We start from the raw sequence: 21,526 nt of genomic DNA on the forward strand, positions 1-21,526 counted from the left end.
AATGGCTCTAAAAATAACAGGACAAATACGTGTGGCGCTTTGTGTGTACACAGATAACAACTCAGGTAATGTGATTCATGAGGGTCAGTAAATACTACTCTGTAAACTCTAGGCAGGATATCCCACAGGGGGGGACGTAAGGAGGGGGTAATGAAATTTGTGTGAGTGTGTCTGCTGCTGATAAAGAAGTTCTACACAGTGGCCCGAAGCTCCTCCCTTTGCACTCTGGGTAATGGAAAAAATTATGTTGGAATTCCAGACTACCAGCAAGTATGTGCACTTTGACCCCGATCCCTCTACTGCTTAGAATCTAAAAATAGGCAAACCTGGAAATAATCAGGCGCTCTCATGTCTCCTAAGAAGCAGGGATCCAGCCACGTAACGATGCGTTAAGACTCGCTGGACATGAAGTTTTATCTCCAGCCGCACACAGGAATCAGTCATGTAGACCCGATGTATGTAACTCAAGAGAGCCAGCTTTGGCAGCATGGGAATTTAGCACGAGAATGCGGTTTCATTAGTGGAAGGGAGGTCTGTGTGTGTGGATGAAGTTGTATCTCTGAGTCATTCCAGGGACAATTCATGTCTCCCTGACATATTTCCTTATCATTTGAATAAAATGTTTGCTTAGAGTATTTACAGATCGTTTGAATAGAACTATTATGTTCTCCTTTAGCGAACCGGGGTTTGTGGATTAAGTTCATTTGCTGACAGAAACTATGCCATATACATACATACATAAGTATGTTCATCCAAACCCTCCAGTGCAGATTTAGTTCTTGATTTTTCACTAAAGGAACATGTAGTGTGGATGTTATCTTTAGAATTAGAACTAGGTAATCATCAACACATCAGAGACCATCATGATTCCAAGCAGAGTATCCTTTATTTGTCTTAAATTATATCTAAAGGGGATCTTTTAAGTTTCTTAAGCCTACAATTGTTTAATACACCTTAACATACAGTTTGCCCCTTTTGTAGCTTCAAACAAGAAAAAAATGATGTTTTGGCCACTTGGAAGCAGCTCAAACAAGCTCTGAACACAACATTGACAGATCAATTCCTAAGCTGATATGCATGCTTGTTAGCTGTTTGTTGCTTATTTACACATCCAGTAGTTACACAACGCTATCATTCATTTGGAGTCATGTTCCTGGCTCTTTTAATTAAGTCCAATATTGACTTTCATTTAGCACTGTTTTTGGTCTCTACCATCTGTCTGTCTATATCTGTCCCTTCAGCTGCTAAATGCTCGGCTGTGTTCACCAGCGAGTTGCTCCTGCTGAGCAGTAGGTGGGCCCAGTGTACAGCAGGTTTTTCAGAGCTAAAGCTCTGGAAAGCCCAGGGGAGCGGCACCTTCAGGTGATAACTGTCTGTAGGTTCATCCCAAGTGACCTCTTTCACATTGTCACATTGTTATTTGATACATTGTATAGAATATTGATTATAGATGCTGAAATTAATGAAATACATTTTTGAAAAGGATCTAGAAAGTCAAGGTCTAGACTTTTTCCACCAATACCAAGTGCATTTTGTCGGCCTATATCAATGAAGGGAGTTTGCTGGAGATCATCACTTAAGTAACTTAAGTATGAATCTCCAGAAAGCTACGTCATTTTTACACAGTGATATATTCAAAACTGAGAATTAATCTATTAAATGGAAATGTTTTACACACTTTATGCATAGTTCTTCTGTAACAATTCCCCCAAATTTTGACACACGTGGTCTCTTCAAAATAAAGTTCTATAATAAGTAAATACTGTGCAATGATATGGAGAAAACATATTGTTCCCCATCATAAAAAACCCCAAGCCCAAAGAAGTGAGCATGCCGGGCCTTGATAAGCTCGAGGCTTCAGTTAACCCTGTCAAAGTATTTCAGTTGGGTCAGTTCACAGAATTAGCCTTCTCTGCCTGGACTGCAGCCTTAAATCTCTGGCATATTTCTCCACTTCTCTCTGTTGGCCAGAGTGGATCCCACTGAGAGGAAGCCTATTTTAGAGCTCCCACAGGGTGCTTTATAATATCGTCCCATACTAATATATCCTCCCGTACCAATTCATTTGGAGCACGTTATTCTACTGGGACAAAGGTCAGTTATTTTCTGAAAGAGGCTGCTGATGGCCTAAATCATTTTCAGTTCAAGGGGGGCCAACTGGTAAGACTGTCCCTGCTTCAACTCATTGCTCTGACTATTTTCAGAACATTTAATATGAATTATGTAACTTCATACTTCGAACTAAAATAAAAAATAAAGAAACCTTGAAAAGCCGAACATGCATACATTGATTTTTAGCTACTTGAGGGCTGTGGAAACAGACTGTAAGCCCAAGAACGGGAATATATCAGCTTTTAAAATATGACAAACTTGTTAACAGGCGGTTATTTACAGGTAGCATACAGTAGTTCTAGCAGAGCTATTTCATTATCGCAGATCTAAACCATCATTTATTAATATTTCCACATTAACATGGCTACAATTATTACGTGCGATGTGAAGGGGGTCACTCATAGTGACGAACACATACAGTTCCCCTCAACTCTATTGTTTTGTCGTCTTTCAGTTCATTGTTTTGGTTTTACAGCCCGCAATTTGAATGTTGGGATTCAGTCTCACAGCTCTCATCCACCCCGTTCCCAGTAGTAAGCTGCTGTTTTCAGTGAAAAACTTCTGATGAACCCGCAGCGCATTACCACCACAGCACCAAGCGTCAGACGAACAACGTTAGCGACTAGCTTGTGAACATAGTCAAGCGACTAGCAGACGTATATTTCCTGCAGGTCCTCGCCAGGTGTGTCTGCAACGACCACTGCTGTGCCCCCAGTCTAGACACCAATGGGCTGTAAGGTCATCTAAAACACACTTTAACTCAAAAACAAGCGGCAGTCAATGCGGGCCATCAGCTTGAAGTTGTTGCAAATGAGACATTTCTCGCAACCACGAGAGGTCCTTGAACATGCAGCCATAACTGGCAACCCAAAATAGTATTCAGTTTGCTGCAGGAGAATGCGAGATTAACCGTGGACAGACACGGAGGTGCACGCTCACTCACAGACGCTAGCACACAGGTGACCGATCGCATGATCCTCCTGGTGGAGATTTAGAAAAAAAAAAAAAAAATGCTGGACAGATGCATGAAACGAACACCAACGATGCTCCGTTGAAAAAAGATATTCCCCCACTGAAAACAATGATTGTATCTTTAAATGAACTATCTTTGGGCAAAAACCTTTGCTTGTTTCTCTACTGCTTAACTCACACGTTCAGTCTTTATCCTTCTGGGGTTGTTTATGAAGTTGCTGACCTTTGAATTCAAGCTTATTTCACCATTTAGAACTCCTCCTCCCCATTTGCAATTCAAATCTTAACTTCGCCATTTGATTCCTGACTCAAATTATTTCACACCGATACATACGAGTCGTTAGGTTCGACCCAAATCTGTCAAGCCTCACAACCATTATCTGCCCTTACAGATTGAGATGTCTGTCTTGCTGCCATCTACAGGTGAGTTGCTAAGCCTACACAAAGCCTCATCAAAGTGACTTACTTTCACTGATTGGCAAAACTCAGCGAGTGACGATATCTTCAATGACAAAGCAGCTTTGATTCAAAGGCAGGCATGAGGTTGTGTTTTTTCTTCAGTAAATTAGGCTCCACTCGGAAATAGTTGTACGTCACGGCCCCCGAAGCCATTCAACCGACCAAAAAACAGCCATGTCAGCAACAATCACGTGTCATCATGTCCAAAATCACAAAGCTAGCTCTGCTCAAGGCCAAGATCACCGCTCCAGCTCAGTGCTCTATTCATTCTAACCATAACTGGCAATATGTCAAGCCGACGACCCCGAGATTCAGGCTCACTGTACTAAATATAAACCGAGGGGATTAGGGCCCTTTTTTTTCTCTTTTCCTTTTGCTGCTTGTCAAACACAAAGCTCCTGAAGGTGCTGAAAACAGGCCTGTGTGTATCTAGGAAACGGCTGCTGCCAAAATGGGAAACAAACCGCGCGGTGTGCTGCTCTCCACGGCCTTATGTAAATGTCCCGGCAGAGCTTTAATTGACATCAACCGGTGGCCACGGCCAGACTGAAAATGATGAAATTGTTCCATCTTGTGACCAACAGATGTTTGCTTTCAGGATCATAACGGAGCTTCCTTGTCTGGTCTGTTTACATAGGACCTGGCAGCTGAGTCACTCTTTACTGGACATTAAAAACGTTTTGTTGACAAAGTGGTTAAACGACCCGACTGAACTTGACTGTTTATCAGACACGCATCCAAAGAGGGATCCGAAGTGATTCAACATTCAAGCCTCTTTTTTTAAGACAGAAAGAGGGCGACATGATGACAACAGAGGAATAAGACACATATCTTACACTTGCTTTCTTCCAGGAGATGGCAGTAGAGATCAATCCTGTCAAAACATGTCCATCGACCTCCAAAATCTGCATGCTGCACAGTGACAGGGTTGTGTTTTGTCTGCCCGTTCTTTTGTTTCCATCTCTGTGTTGTGGTGCAAGTTTGATGTTTGAGTAATATTCTGTTTTCAGCATAGACGCCATGATCTTGGTAAGACAACGACTCATTTAAAAAGACCATTCCATATTCAATATGCCAATATTCATTTATTCTAAATGAAATGTTTCATTCTAGTGTCAGTTTTCTTTTTGTTTTGGAAACATGTTCCAGTTAATCATTGTGCATATAAAGGTAGCTCATACCACATGTTTACAGTATATTATCTGGAATATTCACTTCCTGTTTCATTTTGTTCTTTATACAAATTAGAAGTCGAGACCAGACTTCATAGATAATCCTTTAGTGTTAGCCCTCATCATCAGAGATTAAAAAACACACAAACAGAAGCAATGTCCAAGATCACTTTGAAATGTAGGCTTTGTCTGACGAATGGAGCAAACAATCCTTGAGCCAATAAAGCCTGCCGATGCTAGTAATCCATGTTTTGATATATCCGGTGGATAGATCTTCCAAGTAAACACAGATAAGGAAGCTTGTTTAATAACATCTGGACTGCATTTTCTGACCGCCCTGCATGTTCCACTTTTCCATATCCTGCATCTCCTCCCATGTTTGAATTAGGATCCCTTTCCCTGATCTTTATAACGACACGGAGTATGATTTTATTAAATACTGAGGCTGAGCGTGCTCTCCAAGGCACATTGAGAGGACATTGTATTTTGATGATTTGTTTTGTCCTCTTTCATAATTGTACTTGCTTTAAAACATTTGCTTCTTACAAGTCACTGACTTTTATTTTCCAACCACACTTTTCAGACTTCTTTTTGTCTTTTTTCAATAGAGGTAAATGGTTCATTTGAAATATCCTTGCTTGCACTGAGAGTTCAGTTCTGTCATATTGGATATTGTAATGTAATGGCAGTATTAGTTGTACTACTATTGAACCAACAAAGGGAAATGCAGCAAGAACGTAAAGAATAAAAATGCATCCATAAAGGCCAAGCCGTAGTCTCACAAACAGCTTACACTATCTGTCACATCAGCACAAACACAAAGTCAATAACCATATGTTTCTATAGAAGCTTCATGAGGAGGTGCTCATCCAGCTCTTCCCACAAGCCAACTGCACCCTGATGTGCTGCTGAGCGTAACGCTCTATTATCTCGAGGCCTTGGCCGTTTCTTTTGCAGCACGCTGTAAATAAAGAGGATGAACACAAAGGCAACAACGTGTTTATTCTCAGTACTCTCACCAGTTTCAGACACGTCTTCCTCTAACTCTCTCTCCAAACTCGGGCCTCCATTGTTGTGCAACGCCAATGAGCAAACCTGAATCCAGTTCTGCTCCAACGGGTTACAGGTGTTGTCACAGGTGCATTCTGGGTGCAGGTGATTGATAACCGAGTGTGGTATGTCAACGCCAGTGTTTAGCAAACAACACACACAGGCTTTTAGTTGTATTGATGAGTCTGTTTTCAGAAAGTGTGTTTTAGAATGTCAAACGCAGTGTACAGCAGACAAAGAGTTTCCTGTGAGACACCACTTGGGGGCAGCATTGGTCTTCTTCTGTCTTTGTTCATTGGACAATAAAGGACCTTTTGGTCAAAGACACCCAGTACATCGAATGCTACTGTGCCAGTTTGTATTGTTTGGGCACTTTAGCCGCTCCAGGTGGTCCTGCGGACGCACCATCGTGTGATTGAGTGTTGGAAATCATTCAGTTTTAGCCCAAATTATTCCCAAGGCACCTTTAGTGAGTTGTGTGTCAGTCTCACTTGACCAGCTTCAGAGTCGTGGCTAATGCCCACGCTGACCAGAAGCCTCCATTATCCGGTCCAGATGAGGGGGCACGATAACATCCTGAGTGACAGGTCTGTGGCAGCTGTGTGGGGAGGGAGGGCCTCCCACCCCACCCCTCATCTCCGAGTGTCCGCTCACAGAGGGAGGCGTTTGTTACTGTGTGACAGCTGTGTGACACCCCACCCCCCATCCCTCTCACCCTCACCCCTTCCTCCAAGCACAAGCTTTCCACATCATTACCTCTCACCGTAACCTGCTGTCCCTTCCCAACGCGCCAGAGAAAGGAGAAGTCTCTGCGTGTGAAGGAGGAACCCGGTGCAGGCCGTTAAGCATTCTCATTAAATGGTTTTGTTTGGGAATTAACAACCTTTTAAAAAAAAAAGAAAAGAAAAAAAGGAGTGAGCATGAGCCGCAGCGGGAGCAGAAAGAAACTGCTGCTGAAGTTCAAACCTTTTTAGCCAAATGCACACGTGGAGGTGTGCAGTAAAATGAAACAAGTTGCCAAAAAGGATTTTGGTTTGACCCACCTTAGATACGAACTTGGAAAGTTAGATGTGCAGTAGGTTTTCAGTTGTCCATTTTAGACAGTTGTCCAGTTAAATACTGAAGCTACAAGTAGGCACAGTCATCCTTGAGGCCTTATCTTAAGGATGCACATGTATTAAACAGAATCCCTGTGTAGTTTTATGAAATAAAGATTTCATAGCACATTTTCCATTGGTGTTGTGGAAGGGTTGACCTGGGAATTTCAAAGAAAGCAGATGTGTTTTTTTATGACAGGATGGGTCATAAACAAGCCCATAGTGACGTCAGTACTTCTGCATGTATATATGACATAGATAATCAGGGTTGGCCATTACTGGCCTTGGCTTTAATCCCAAACTGAATATGTTTCTTGTACTGTCATGGATCGCCAATGTGATGACTGGGGGATTTTGTAACACTGGAACCAGTTCAGACTGGAAAAACACACTGAATGGGAGTACGAAGTAGTTTCACTCTAAAAGTATTGCAATTGGCTTTCGATAACCCCCGTCTTTGTTGTGAAAGAGTCTAATCTCTCATTTTAAGGAAGTCGGCAGTGAGGGCGGTTTTTACAAGAGTATCAACGTCCCCACCCAAGGCTGTAAATGCCGCGTGGGATTCTCCGCTGTGAACGTACATTGTCTTTCTGATTGCCGAAACATAGACTGTGCTGTGCTTTACCGCTCTATTACACTGTAATACACAGAACTAACTAATGTCGTACAGAATAGACTGTGAATCACAACGTCACTTCCTGATACAGCACAGCGTTAAAGGTCCTACTCGATATTTTGAAATTGAAAAATGTTGTGTCTCTCTTTCAATAACCAAACTCACGTGTGCTATATGGGAATCTTCATTTATTTGATCCAGTGCTTCAAGTCGAGTGAATTTAGGAATGAGCAAGGCAAGGCAAGTTTATTTGTATAGCACATTTCAACAACAAGCTAATTCAAAGTGCTTCACATAAAACCATTAAAAGCATCAAAACACAAGGCAAAAGAAAAGGAGATTTAAAAACAATTAAAAAACAGTGTAAGAAATAAAATGCAGTAGTAAAATGCAGAAATGCAGGAAATTGATTAATATATTAATTGAATGTGGTTCAAAACTCCACGTTTTTTCTCCATCTCCTCACGGCCTTGACTCATTGACTGTAATGAGGAGGATTTAAACATTTGAAAAGCTGGATACGAGCCTGGACGGTGCAGAAACAGTCATCCTGTCTGTCGCACGAGTCACAGGTTGAGCTGCTCATTTTGGGGAGGAGGGTAATCCAATGATGGTAATGACACAGTCCTTCCTGTAGGCACCACCGTCCTGCTGATTCATAGCACTGTCACCTTAAACCACACACACATAAGACTGTGCTAGAGGCGTAAACATCCACATGGTTTCTGAGTCACACATTACTATACCCCCAAAAATGTGCTGTTGTGTATATAAAAAAAAAAAAGGATTCCAGTTCGGATAAAAAGAGCCAAAACCCTATACTACGACACAAATGGACTGCCATCGTGAACCCATCTAGACTATAGACTGTATGTAAAGACCCGGAGGAGCGGTATGTGAGAGCGCAAAAAAATGTAATGACGCTTCATGGGGTTGACGCGAAACCGCAAGAATAAAAACATCCAACGGTAAACAGGAGGAGGAGGAGGGCCAATGCCGAAATCATCAGACAAACTAGAGGAAGGGCAAGAGAGTTGGTTGTTTATGACCACATGATAAACCGGCTAGATGAACGCGGCACGGCTAGCCCGGGAATCGAACCCCGGCCCCCCTCTTGGCTGTGAGGCGACAGTGAAAGCCACCAAGTTGGAAAACTCCAGAATTGTTTTAAAAACTTGATGAGAAAACGACTTCAGTCAACAGTTACCAAAAAGCCATCTATCAAGCTCATTACACTGCATGTGTTTATCGAAGGTCAAGCTAGTTTGTTAACCTAGCTAAAAAGCTCATGACAAAGATGTTAAACATTTCATTTTATACAAACTTTAAGTGAACTCAAGGCTACTTTTAATTGAGAGGACTTGAACAGTCATTTTATTTTCGATCAGCAAAGTAAACACTGCATAAGGAATATTTGTTTGTCTATAGGCCTATACCTGGCTAATAAGCTAATTGTTAGCTTACACCACCGAGCAAAATATCACTATGGAGCACTTTCCTTGTTCTTTAAGTCTTGTGAAGGATATCAGTTTAGGCCAAAGCTTAAAAGATCACGCTTGTACAAAGACAGACACTTTGAGATGAAGCGGTTTTCTGTGGGTTAATTTGAAACTAGGTTCACTCAAGGGAAGAGAGCAACAGTAACAGGCAGTACAGACAGAGGACATGCACTTGAGGCTGGAGTTTGAGAATGGCTTCACTGGATGTCCTCCCGCGACCCCCACCGTGGTCCACCATGCCTTTGGCCCATATAATTCCACTCTGCATGACTCACCGAGCTGGCATCAAGGTAGTCTGGCACTCATTCCGTCCAAAAGGTTAAACCATTGTGATTCAGACCTTGAATCAAGCTCGTAAGCTCTGATGCATATGGTCTGTGTGTGTGTGTGTGTGTGTGTGTGTGGGAGATTGTTCATTCACGTAGATTTTCTTTGTGCAGACTGAGTGTATCGTGAGAGCAGCACCGAGAGGCGTTACATTAAGATATTCTATTTCACCTCAGCTGTGGTGGAAAAAACATGGACGATCATTATTTCCGTTCTGATATCAAATTAAACACACAGATTGTGCAATATTTAATTAGGGGGCAATTAGTCGCTGCTCTGATTGAGGGCAAATCACAGCTACAGTCATTCAGGCAGATTCATTTCAACATGTGTGTAACAGTCTTACTGGATGGCTTGAGCAGAGATGCAGGGCAGTGATCTTTCCTCTGAGAGAGCCATTGATTTCTTCCCTGCTGATAACTCTGTTGCGCATGTGTGTGTGTGTGTGTGTGTGTGTGTGTGTGTGTGTGTGTGTGTGAGTCTCTCATCTCTGAGCTGGGAGCTGTCAATGACATGAGTGGAAAAACCTGTCAGAGAGGGTGGTGGCAGTTAGATACCGCCATGGCCTCGAGGGAATTGTGGGTGAGAAATGTGTTGATTCTCTGTTGGCTTTCACAGTCCTCCTCTAACCACGACCAAGGGAAGAAGCAAAAAGACGTTCAAGCTAGCATGCACTTTGCTGGCTAACATGATAGTATTTTACCATAGAGTTCTTTTTCTTCTGAGAATTAGAAACATGACAGCATGTTTTTTCTCTGTCCATATTCCACGTTCATCGTGTGACTATATGCTGGATATCAACCAAACAAGATAAAGCTACAATTTTTGCCAGCATTTAACATCATAGCTAAAGGCAGTATCAAAACACAGAGAGTGTCATAGCTGTTGAACACTAACAAAAAACATCTTTGTTTTATCAAAGAGTCTATATGTAAAATGTCATATGCCAAGTATCATACCGATATTTCAGGTTATTCACAGCATGACGAAAACAATGTCAGGCCAAAGGTCGCGAGCGGAGCGGAGAAGCTAGCTCAGAAAGTGGGTCGGCTCCCTATAGGCAGGTGTTGTACCAAATTCTGTGACCCATTATAATCTGTGTCAAGAGGAGAGATTGTGGGCTGATTATATTGACACTGTAAATGATTATATCATACTGTTCAGGAATGATATTTTTATAATATTGATGGTATTTTGCTGGTCTATACCTAGTGAAGGCTACTGTACATATATATATATATATATATATATATATATATATATATATATATATATATATATATATATATATATATATATATATATATATATATATATATAGTATGATTTGTTATATTTAGTAGTTACACGAACATTTTTGACACCGTAGAGACTAGTTGTATGGAAAGCCCTTAATGTGAGTTTTGATAATTTTGGTCCCATGTCAAATGTTTAAAGGCTAATTTCAATAGAATGTACAGTTTGCAGTTTCAGGTTTGGAGTGGAAATGTCTATATTTAAAGATTTTGACAGGATTGCTTTTTCTAAAGCTACCCACAGCTTCCAGTTATTAAGGAGGAATTTGGTGCAGTGATTAAAATCAGTCAATTCATGAGTCCGAGCAATAAATTGAAGCACTTTGTCTGGGATAAACAAAAGAAAAAGGAGCGAGTGTGAACTATAGTGGTCGCAAAAAGAGACAAAGTAAAGAGCACAGTTTGAACAACAGTCGATTGACATTTGGGGAGTGATGTGCAAAAAGACCCCGGCCAACCGGAAGGATACAAACATCGGTGGACGAAGAAGAGAAGTCATTTACACAAGACACCGAAGAAAACGTCTTAACTGGCGAGACTACAAGATTCTGGGACGTTCAAGCATCCAGTTCTGAACCTGTGCATGTTTCGTCTGTTTCAATATCAGTCAAGAAATATCACCATCAGCCTTAACATGCTCACCTCAGAACCTATTGAAGCTTTCCTGTGCGCGTGAAGGCCGTAATACCTAAAAAGAGAGTAGCCATGAACTATCAAAGGTATTAAATGCTCAAAAGTATTTCTCACCAGTGCATTTGCTGTGATATCATAATCTGACCTTTAACCAAAGTGACCAGACAAGTTTCCTAAAAATGCACCGAAGGGAGCTGAAAACCCCCCAAAAACGAACTTGATCTGACGCCCCGAGGCACAAAGCAGCAATCACAGACGGAAAAAAGGTGGTTTCACACAAGTGAGAGATTCCTTGACGCGGCAGCGATACTTAACCCTCTTTAAAATGCCTGAGCGTTTCACACAGAGAGACAGAGATAATGACCGCGCGGCTACGGGCATGAACGCACACATTGGCATTTCCTCCCTCCGGAAACACGGCGCTCCATCGTGGGCCTGAAACACTGACTCATCAACCAAGACCCATATTGTAGGGAGAGAGAGAGAGAGAGAGGAAAGTAGGAGAGGAGAGAACTTGTCATTTGTTTTGTTCAATTATCATGTGTCGGATGTTATCTTAGTGAGAGCGTGTGTAACGTTTCAAAGGTTGTTGTTTTTAACCTGGTCACTGTTGCAGATGTCAGCGAGCTGTGGTTGTTATTCTCCTCCGGAGCCCCAGCTGATGCTGAGCCCCCATACAAGGCCAAAGAATGTCAAATATGAGGGGAAGGGCTGGCACGAAGCACATCTCAGGACGCGCACATTTACTCTGCACGTGCCTCCACATGTGCACACGCGCGCAGAAATATTGAAGAATCAACAGTTCCCAGGCCTCAGAGGTGGACGCTATGCACACTCAGCTGCTCTGATTTACAGTAAGCGAGTAAGCTCCTCGGCTTAACCGCGAACCCGAGTACAAATCCGTTTTCTTTTCTTACAGGGAGCTGAGCTAAGCGTTTGTACAGTGTGTTACGATGTGATTTTTATCTGCGTGGACTGTATTCATACCACAGACCTCCGGGCCTCGATGGAAGGCTGCTCATGTCAACACTCAAATAAACCGACTGCGATGCTTAGGAGCTTTCAGTGAGTGCAGAGCAAGGGATCGGTCACACCAGCATTCATAACAGCAAATTTGGAGACAGTTTATTGAGAAAGTGCACATGTTTGAACTTGCTCGTTCGCAACGCTGACCGGTTGGAAAACGGCTTTTGGGGCAGGGCCGACCTCTGAGACCTTGGGAGTCAAAAAATAAGGAAGTTTAGTGTAGTAGCAGTGTCACACAAAGCCATTGTTAGATGACCCCGCTCTGCTGCAGTGTAAACTGCCCCATAAATCGATGAGTCATGGTTTATAACCGTGAGAAAACAGCGGCGCAACTATGTTCCCTTGAATTGAAGGGTGGGTCCAAACTCGATTTCAACTTCATCTTCATTCAACATTCAGGGCAGGGAGGCCCAGAAGAGCCAGGACCAGGACCAGGACTGAGCAGACTGGTCAGACTCTGCTGCAGTAAAACGAGAGGTTTTCTGAAGGGGCCACCTTCGTCCACAGGGGCCACCATAATCAAAACGAAATGAAAGTTCCTCGAAGTAGCTTTAAGTCAAAATAACAGTAGAAATAGCACACTGTAAAATATGCTCTGTTCAAAAATGCATTTAAATAAAAGTACAGTAAAGGTAAAAGTACAGAAATATCTGAAATAAAGTATAAAAAGTACTCGCTATGGAGAATGGCCCCTTTCAGATATTATTATATATACTTACATCACTGAATTACTATTATACATGCATCAATGTCTGAATGTTGTAATTGGTCAGAGATAATAAAAGATGATATGCTGTTACATAGTAACAACAAGAAACCAGGACTTTCACTCAGGGGACCAGGGTTCACAGCGCTAACCACGCGCCCAAGCGCTACAACGTGAAGAAGTAGGCTTGAGAACGCGTTGGGCTGGCGGTGGTGGACTTTCTAGGAGATGGTAAACATAAATAAACTCTCTCCGGTTGGCCTCGACACATCTGTCTAGACATGACACACATCGTCTGAGAAACAAACCGGTCTATCAGGTTGTTTTCATGGAACCCTCTCAACCACCATAACGCGGTGATCCTGTCTGTGGCCATCTTCATTTTGGCACCTGTAGCAGGCCAGCCTCAATCCATTATCACAAGGCGCTAATCCACTGGATCCTGTTAACCACACACACACATTAGTAACCCCCCCCCCCCCTCCCCCCCTCCCCCACACCCCCCTTTCCGAGTTAATTAGATTGCAGTCTGTTCAGAGGAGAGAGTTTTTGGGAGCCATCCGGGGCTCCAGTAAGCGCCTGTTGTGGTGCTGCAATGTTAATAGTCCTGGATTAGTGAGACAATGGAGCTGGTGCTGGGATCAAGCTGTGAGGCAGGGTGCACAGATGGGATCAGCATAGCTGCTGCAGGGCCGGGCTGCACGCACGCACGCACGCACGCACGCACGCACGCACACACACGCACACACACACAGACAAGGGAGTCAACGCCAGTGTGCCAAAATCTACAAAAGTACACACTGCTGTTTTGCACATTTGCTCCACCGTTAAGGATCACATTATCACATCGCAGCATCTCAGATCAACACATTCCATCCTCAAGTCTGAACGCACACACACTCACACACACACACACACACACACACACACACACACACACACACACTCACACACAAATTACCTAATCCATGTTTTACAGACATCGTCTCCATTGTCTCGTATCGCGTTATCATGTTGCACAATCACAGATGCGCACATTTCCGATTTTACGATCGGTAAACCAGATCCCAGTCCTTAAATCTGAGCGTACTGTTCACAGAGGAGAACACAATCTGTCTGTGTGTGTGTTTGTGTGTTTGACTCACTGCATGTGAGTCGATGATCTTGGAATGTCCTCTTGCATTGTGCCAGATGCTTTTGATGTCGGCAACATGCTGCAATTCGAAATTATAGGCAGATAAAGAAGGCCCGGAGGGCACACATGGACTGGAGGATAACTTTGAAAAAGCCAAACAGAAAGAGATACCAGCAGATAAGCAATGCAGTAAATACCGCGACTTGTGAGGAATGTGTGTGTGTGTGTGTGTGTGTGATTGTAGAAGGAGAAAACACCAGCAGAGATGAGGCATGGGAGATGACAGATGGTGAGAAAGGTTACATATTAAGATATTAATAACACAGCCTGATTAGAGCGTGTGCCAAGAACCCCCACCTCACCTAATGTACACATCCCCCTGCAACGCATTTCTGGTTAATATGTGTCAACCTGGTACAAAGCTGATACAGCTCTCCAGAGAATCCTTTGATTGGCACACGTACTTCAGAGGAGGTTGGGGGGGGGGGGGGGGGGGGGGGATTAAATGTCACCCTGTCAAGATGTGAAAACATAATCGAATGTAGACCTGGGTTGATATGTTTTTACATGTGCTGCCCACGTTGGGTGGGTTAGGATTAGCTCATTACAAAGTAGCACAAATGGAGGAGTGAGTTCAAACAATGAGACATCCAGAGAAGTCGGCCCACGATGGCCAGTAGAGAGAATGCAGGATGCATTCTAGCATGCTAACACACTGATGCTTAGCAGCTATAATGTTCACCATATTTACCTTTTAGTTTAGTATGTCAGCATGCTAACACACTGATGCTTAGCACCTATAATGTTCACCATATTTACCTTTTAGTTTAGCATGTCAGCATGCTAACACACTGATGCTTAGCAGCTATAATGTTCACCATATTTACCTTTTAGTTTAGCATGTCAGCATGCTAACACACTGATGCTTAGCAGCTATAATGTTCACCATATTTACCTTTTAGTTTAGCATGTCAGCATGCTAACACACTGATGCGTAGCAGCTATAATGTTCACCATATTTACCTTTTAGTTTAGCTTGTCAGCATGCTAACACACTGATGCGTAGCAGCTATAATGTTCACCATATTTACCTTTTAGTTTAGCATGTCAGCATGCTAACACACTGATGCTTAGCAGCTATAATGTTCACCATATTTACCTTTTAGTTTAGCATGTCAGCATGCTAACACACTGATGCGTAGCAGCTATAATGTTCACCATATTTACCTTTTAGTTTAGCATGTCAGCATGCTAACACACTGATGCGTAGCAGCTATGTTCACCATATTTACCTTTTAGTTTAGCATGTCAGCATGCTAACACACTGATGCGTAGCAGCTATAATGTTCACCATATTTACCTTTTAGTTTAGCATGTCAGCATGCTAACACACTGATGCGTAGCAGCTATGTTCACCATATTTACCTTTTAGTTTAGCATGTCAGCATGCTAACACACTGATGCGTAGCAGCTATAATGTTCACCATATTTACCTTTTAGTTTAGCTTGTCAGCATGCTAACACACTGATGCGTAGCAGCTATAATGTTCACCATATTTACCTTTTAGTTTAGCATGTCAGCATGCTAACACACTGATGCTTAGCAGCTATAATGTTCACCATATTTACCTTTTAGTTTAGCATGTCAGCATGCTAACACACTGATGCGTAGCAGCTATGTTCACCATATTTACCTTTTAGTTTAGCATGTCAGCATGCTAACACACTGATGCTTAGCAGCTATAATGTTCACCATATTTACCTTTTAGTTTTGCATGTCAGCATGCTAACATTTGCTTAGCACAAACAGCACAGCTGAAATTTATGGGGATTAGTTGTGCAGGTATTTTGTCATAAACCAAAAGTATTGGAAAACATGTTGACCTGTGGTGCCAGATAAAAAGTCAGGGGGATCACCAAAGGTTTTAACATTCATCCTCTGGATACATGAATGTTACTTTTACTCAAAACCACAAATTTCAAGCTGCTGGTGGCGCTAGAGGAAAAGTCAGTCAGCAGCAATCATCCTCTTGGGACCACGAATGTCTCTACAAAATAGTCTGGCAATTCATTTAATTGTTGCTGATATATTTCTGGACCAATACACATAGTGCCGTGCTGCTAGTGTGGCTAAAAACACAAACATATTCATGTTTCATAAGGAACTATACAACCTGTTTGTACAGGCTCGCATGGCTTTGTCTTCACAGTGAGCCACAAACTGACCCAATCGACTGTCACTGGGTGAAATGTGTGTTAATCAGTGACTTGATCAGAAAACGTAGTCAGCGGTGATATGCGTTTCTTTATTGCTCTCTTGTGTGACTGTTCTGGCTCTTGGCTACATGGGAGCTGAGCAAACACAGAGGTGTAGTAAACGCAATGACTCCTAGAATTTCCTGTTCCGAGAAAGCACTCAGACTTTGAAGTGTGTGTTTTTAGTGGAGATGATGGCGTAACCACACTTGTGTGTTGATATGTTGGAGGACAAAAGGCAAGAAATGTTCACACTGGCAGAACACCAGCAATAGTTATATAAAATTTATTATAATACAGGTTGTACATTTGGTAAGACTTGAGATTGCAGCCCGCAATTTCTACAGTGTGTGTTTTAGGAGGGGCGTAGACAGTAAATAATAGACTGTGAGTACTTTTGAAGTACAAATTTGAGGTACTCTACTTGAGAATTTAGTTTTTTCACGCGACTTTATCCTTCCCAATTCAGAAGAAAACATTGTATGTTTTACTCCACTGCAATTATTTGACAGCTTCTGTTGTTTTGGTCGCCCAAAATGTCTTATTCAGCATTCGGTTGTACTTAGCTCCACCCTCTTGTGTCACTTCTGGTTGCAAAAAGCAACGATGGCAACGGCTGAAAAGCAGATATGGCAACGGCCAAAAAGCAATGCACAATGTGTGACTGAGATGTGTGACTGAGATGGTCAAAATCCAAGATGGCGACGGACAAAATGCCAAACTCAAGTCTTAAAAAACTGCAGTCCACAAACCAACGGGTGACGTCACAGTGTACTTCCACTTCCCCATGATTTCATCATCATTCAAAAAACGTAAACATAGCTGTTTTACAGCTGCAGCTGTTTGGGTACACCATGCTTCCCTAGCAACAATACTGTATACTACATTATCTATTATGAGCACTCAGTATAAACCTTTCAAAATGTAATTTCCCAAAGCAGTTTGTGAGCATATTGTATATATATTTCGTACCCTGCATCTATTCAATAAGTAATGACCGTGTAATATATTCATGTCCCTCTTGAAGTCCACCTCATCAGCAAACCGCTTGGCTTCGCTCCTTGTAGCCACAGACAGTATTCGTCTTCGCTTCAAATGAGACTCCTTACAACCAATGCATCTTCTTCCACCTTCTCCGGTCCTCTCACATCGGCGTCTACCTAACAAAGCATGAATTCACCAAGGACGACTTAGAATAGCAGAGAGACTTTACGTAACAAAAAAATTTTTTTTTATTTGAAGCTTCAAAAGTCATTTACAGCCTCAAGGTCACACGTCACTCATGCTTGATCCTCTTGCATTTGAACATTTTAAGATGCAGCCAGCTCTCTATAAATCCAGCGGGACCTTTTTAACCACTCCACTTTTTCATGCTGCATTTCCTCCACGACATGCATAAGCCCTCATATGGTAGATTCCACCACGGGCTGTTACGCAATCGTCATTTAGTTGTTTTCACACACCACTGACTCTCTCGCTTCCTATGGTGGACAATGGAGGAGGTGAGAAACAGGAGGTGGAGAACGAGAGGAAAGATGGGGCTGAGGCAAAGCCTTCGATGAGCCATCTACTGTTGAAACCATTCGGATGGGGCGAGGGGGGGGGGAGACAACACATCAGCGTGATGATTCGCATCAAGTCTACATCTTTAAAAAGTAATTTCACCAAGAGGGTGCTGAGGAATCGCTCATGATTTCCCCCTTGCTTGTGTGTCTCTGTGTAAGCGCCCATCCCCCCCCTTTAGTCCCTGCAGCGAGAGCAGGCAGGCTGGTGAAGTTGGGGGCAGGGCGACTCTCTTTCTTTCAGCCTCCAGAGCCTGCTGACAGCTGCTCGGGGAGGCCCGGGGCCCGCTGCTTACCGCCGGGCAGAACCACAGCCACATCCTGGAGGATTCAGCGAGGGATTCGAGCATACGCGCTTGCGGGCCCGGCCGCAAACTGGAGCGACCTGAAATAAAAGCGGCCTTGACAAAGACTCGGGGCCTGGTGTTTACTCAATCTGTCCACTTGTGTTAATATTTGAAGGAATCCCTCGTGGTGGCTGCGCTGGCTGGGAGAGGGACAGGACACACAAATGCGCCGTTTAAAGTCCACCATGACCGGCGGCTCCTTCCTGTCGGGGGGCCCCAAGCTGTAATTACCCAGGGGTCACACGGCCTGACCTGCAGGCTGTCATGTCAAAAGTGTTAACCGCGCCCAAATCCTTGAGAAATGTATCTAGTCTCTTCCTGGAATGGCGTGGGGCGAGGCCGCATGTTTGCCAATGATAAGAGAAGAGAAAAATGGAAAATGAGTAACATGGCTGTTGTTAACGAACACCTTATTGGTGAAATACCCTGAATCAGTTATGATGGCGAGCACAGAGCCGTACGGACATTTTACACACGTTTCAAGACTTCTTTTCACTTTCAAGCTAACATATTTAAATGAATGAAAGCCAATGGCACATGTTTAAAGTGTTTACGATCCTTATTACATTGTAAAGGCAGAGATCAAGAGGGGCTGCTATAGCTGCTGCCGGATGTAAATGAGACACTGAGGTGTTCAAACCCCAAATGATTAACTTGGATCAATGAAACGACCCCTATTTTAAAGAAAAGAAGCCTGGCCAGCTAACTTAGGCTGTCAACACAGATGACAGGAGTGAGAAATGTCTCTGAGGCATCGAGGACAAAGGAGGAGGCAATCCTCTCATGCACGGCTCTGGACACGCGCCAAGGCCTCGCTTTTGAAGCCACCACGCCGTGGAACACGCCAAATAAAGAAAAACACGTCAGGCTGGATGGTGCTCATTTTCCTCATGACTGTCGAGCTTAGAGGAGCACATTTCCACCCACTAAGAGCAAAGGCATCCTCTGTGGTATTCAGGTGGAAGCCACAGCCATGTGTGTGTGTGTGTGTGTAATACAGGTTTCTATGAGTTCAAGTAAAGAGTAGATTGTGCAAAATGATTATTTATGCATGTCTCTTGCCTATGGAAGCCAATTTACACCAAAACAAGAGTTGAGTGAAAGGTTAAAGGTTCTCTGTACGGCGTTCAGAGCATTCGTGTAGCAGCAGACAACTATGTGCTCTGTAAAGATACAGCGGAGGGATGTCTACCTGAGCAGACAATAAAGTCACTCTCCCTAATAAATAAAAACGCTCATGCAAGGTCCACATTTTGACTGATTCAAAATGACCCAGATGTCGTCTTACCACGAGCACTTAGGATATTCTTACGATGACTAACTTGGACAATTTTTCTTCCCTTTCCAGGCAGACTTGGACATCCGCACATCCAGTTACTCTGTAACTTGCTGACCTCCAGTTCAAGCAGTCTGCTTCGACACACCTCCTTGAGCAAACCCGGAGGCCGGTTCTATTAACATTCACATCGTGTTTCTCCGAACACGGGACCACCCAATGTGCCTAATCCGGGGTACACAGCAGACATGTCGTCTGAACAACGTCAAAGCAGGTTTTGCTTTCTTAGCCTTGGCTCTCTTCCTGCGAGCATCCCCTCACACAGACAGGCCAGGCTTCCTCCACAGTTAATTACGGCCACAGCTTGCATGGAGGCATATCATTAGCAGTAATTGCACACGGCATCCCATTGCCATGTGCCTCCCTTTTTTTTTTTTTTTCCCTGTCCCAGATTTACGCTGCACTGATCCATGAAGGAGCAGTGCACACCTCCGCATGCTCAGAATGGTAACGTGGTTGATGGAGGGGAAGGAGCGACGCAATTCCGGGCCTTCTGTGCGCGAGCATGTGCTCAAATCTACCCACGCAAGTCTGGGACTGGGGTTTCAGAGAGGGATGGGTGAAGAAAACAAAAGAAAAAGTGTGTACGGACGGCACAGTCGGCTGCAGGAAATACAGGGATTACCCAGAGGCAGAGCGTGTTTGTTGTGTAAGCACGTGAAAAAGGTGTACGTGTTTTCGGATCAACAGTGGGGACCGGGGGTGGAACTGGTCGGTACACGTTGAACCATAACCTGTACGTTTTCAAATCCAAATGCAATTAGCCGGTTTCATCTCTGCAGCCTGTGCAGATGGCAGAGATCAGCTTGTAAAAGGGCTGCTGCAGTACACTGCAGCCATCACACACTACCTGCATGGAGAAAGGGCTCGAGTACCACGGAGGGTTCTCTATGGCGGCCCTGGGAGCTCCATGAGCCTATACTAATATATATATATATATATATATATATATATATACACACACCACGAAAAAATTAAATAGGAGCAAATTTAGAAACACAAGCTTGTGTTAGCAACATTGCTTATGAATAAAAGGTCTTAGAATCGCAGCTAGCGTTAGGATATGAACGCCAACATGCCCATTGTGATTAAATCTGATCAGACATTTTCTCCCTTCGTGGTCGAGGGGAAGCCACAGTGGGAGGCGGCGTTGGCTCCACCTCAGTAAAAGCTGCCCCCCCCCCCAAGCATGATAAATCTCCCCCTGCTGCGGTCACTATTGGCCTGCATGCTCGGTTCAGAAAAACGCAGTGTACCTATCCACCCCCTCAACCACCGGGCCTCACCTGCCTGCTCAGTGTGGTGGATCGACACGCAGCACCGGCCAGAGAGCCAAACACGGACTCGAATGGCGAGGAGAGACAGATGGGTTTATCTGAAGTGTGAATCAGGGTTCTGTTCGCACTGGGACGACGCTGACCTTTTATCCGTGAACACGTATAAACGTGTCGTGTTGCATATGATAATCTGAATGCTGTCTCAAGCCGTCGATCATCAACAATCCTATCAACGGTTTGCAGTTCGACAATGTTGAAATCATATTTACTCAAAGCATAGAGTCACTGTTTTTGTTTTTAAAGCACACTGTATTAAAATGGTGTTTCATATTATTCATAACTGTCCACAGTACAGCCTCACTGATAGCCTCACGTTAGCTCATTCTGACCTTGAGCAGCTCCTCGCTAAAAACACCGGCAGCATATGTATGAAATTTGGTAGGCAGGTGTAACATGTGGAGATGTGCCAAAAAAAAAAAAAGAGAAAGAAGCTTCTTGGAGGTATACCATGAACCCAACAGGCAGTCAGCCATTTTGAATTGAATTTGCTGTTTTAGGGCTTTTATTTTTGCCATTTTCCAGGCACTGCACTTTAACAAAGATTTCACCTGATCGACATCAAACATGGTCGGTACAATCCTGAGACCTT

The sequence above is a fragment of the Melanostigma gelatinosum genome (genome assembly GCF_949748355.1).
Source record: "Melanostigma gelatinosum genome assembly, chromosome: 12".
Classification (NCBI taxonomy): Eukaryota; Metazoa; Chordata; class Actinopteri; order Perciformes; family Zoarcidae; genus Melanostigma; species Melanostigma gelatinosum.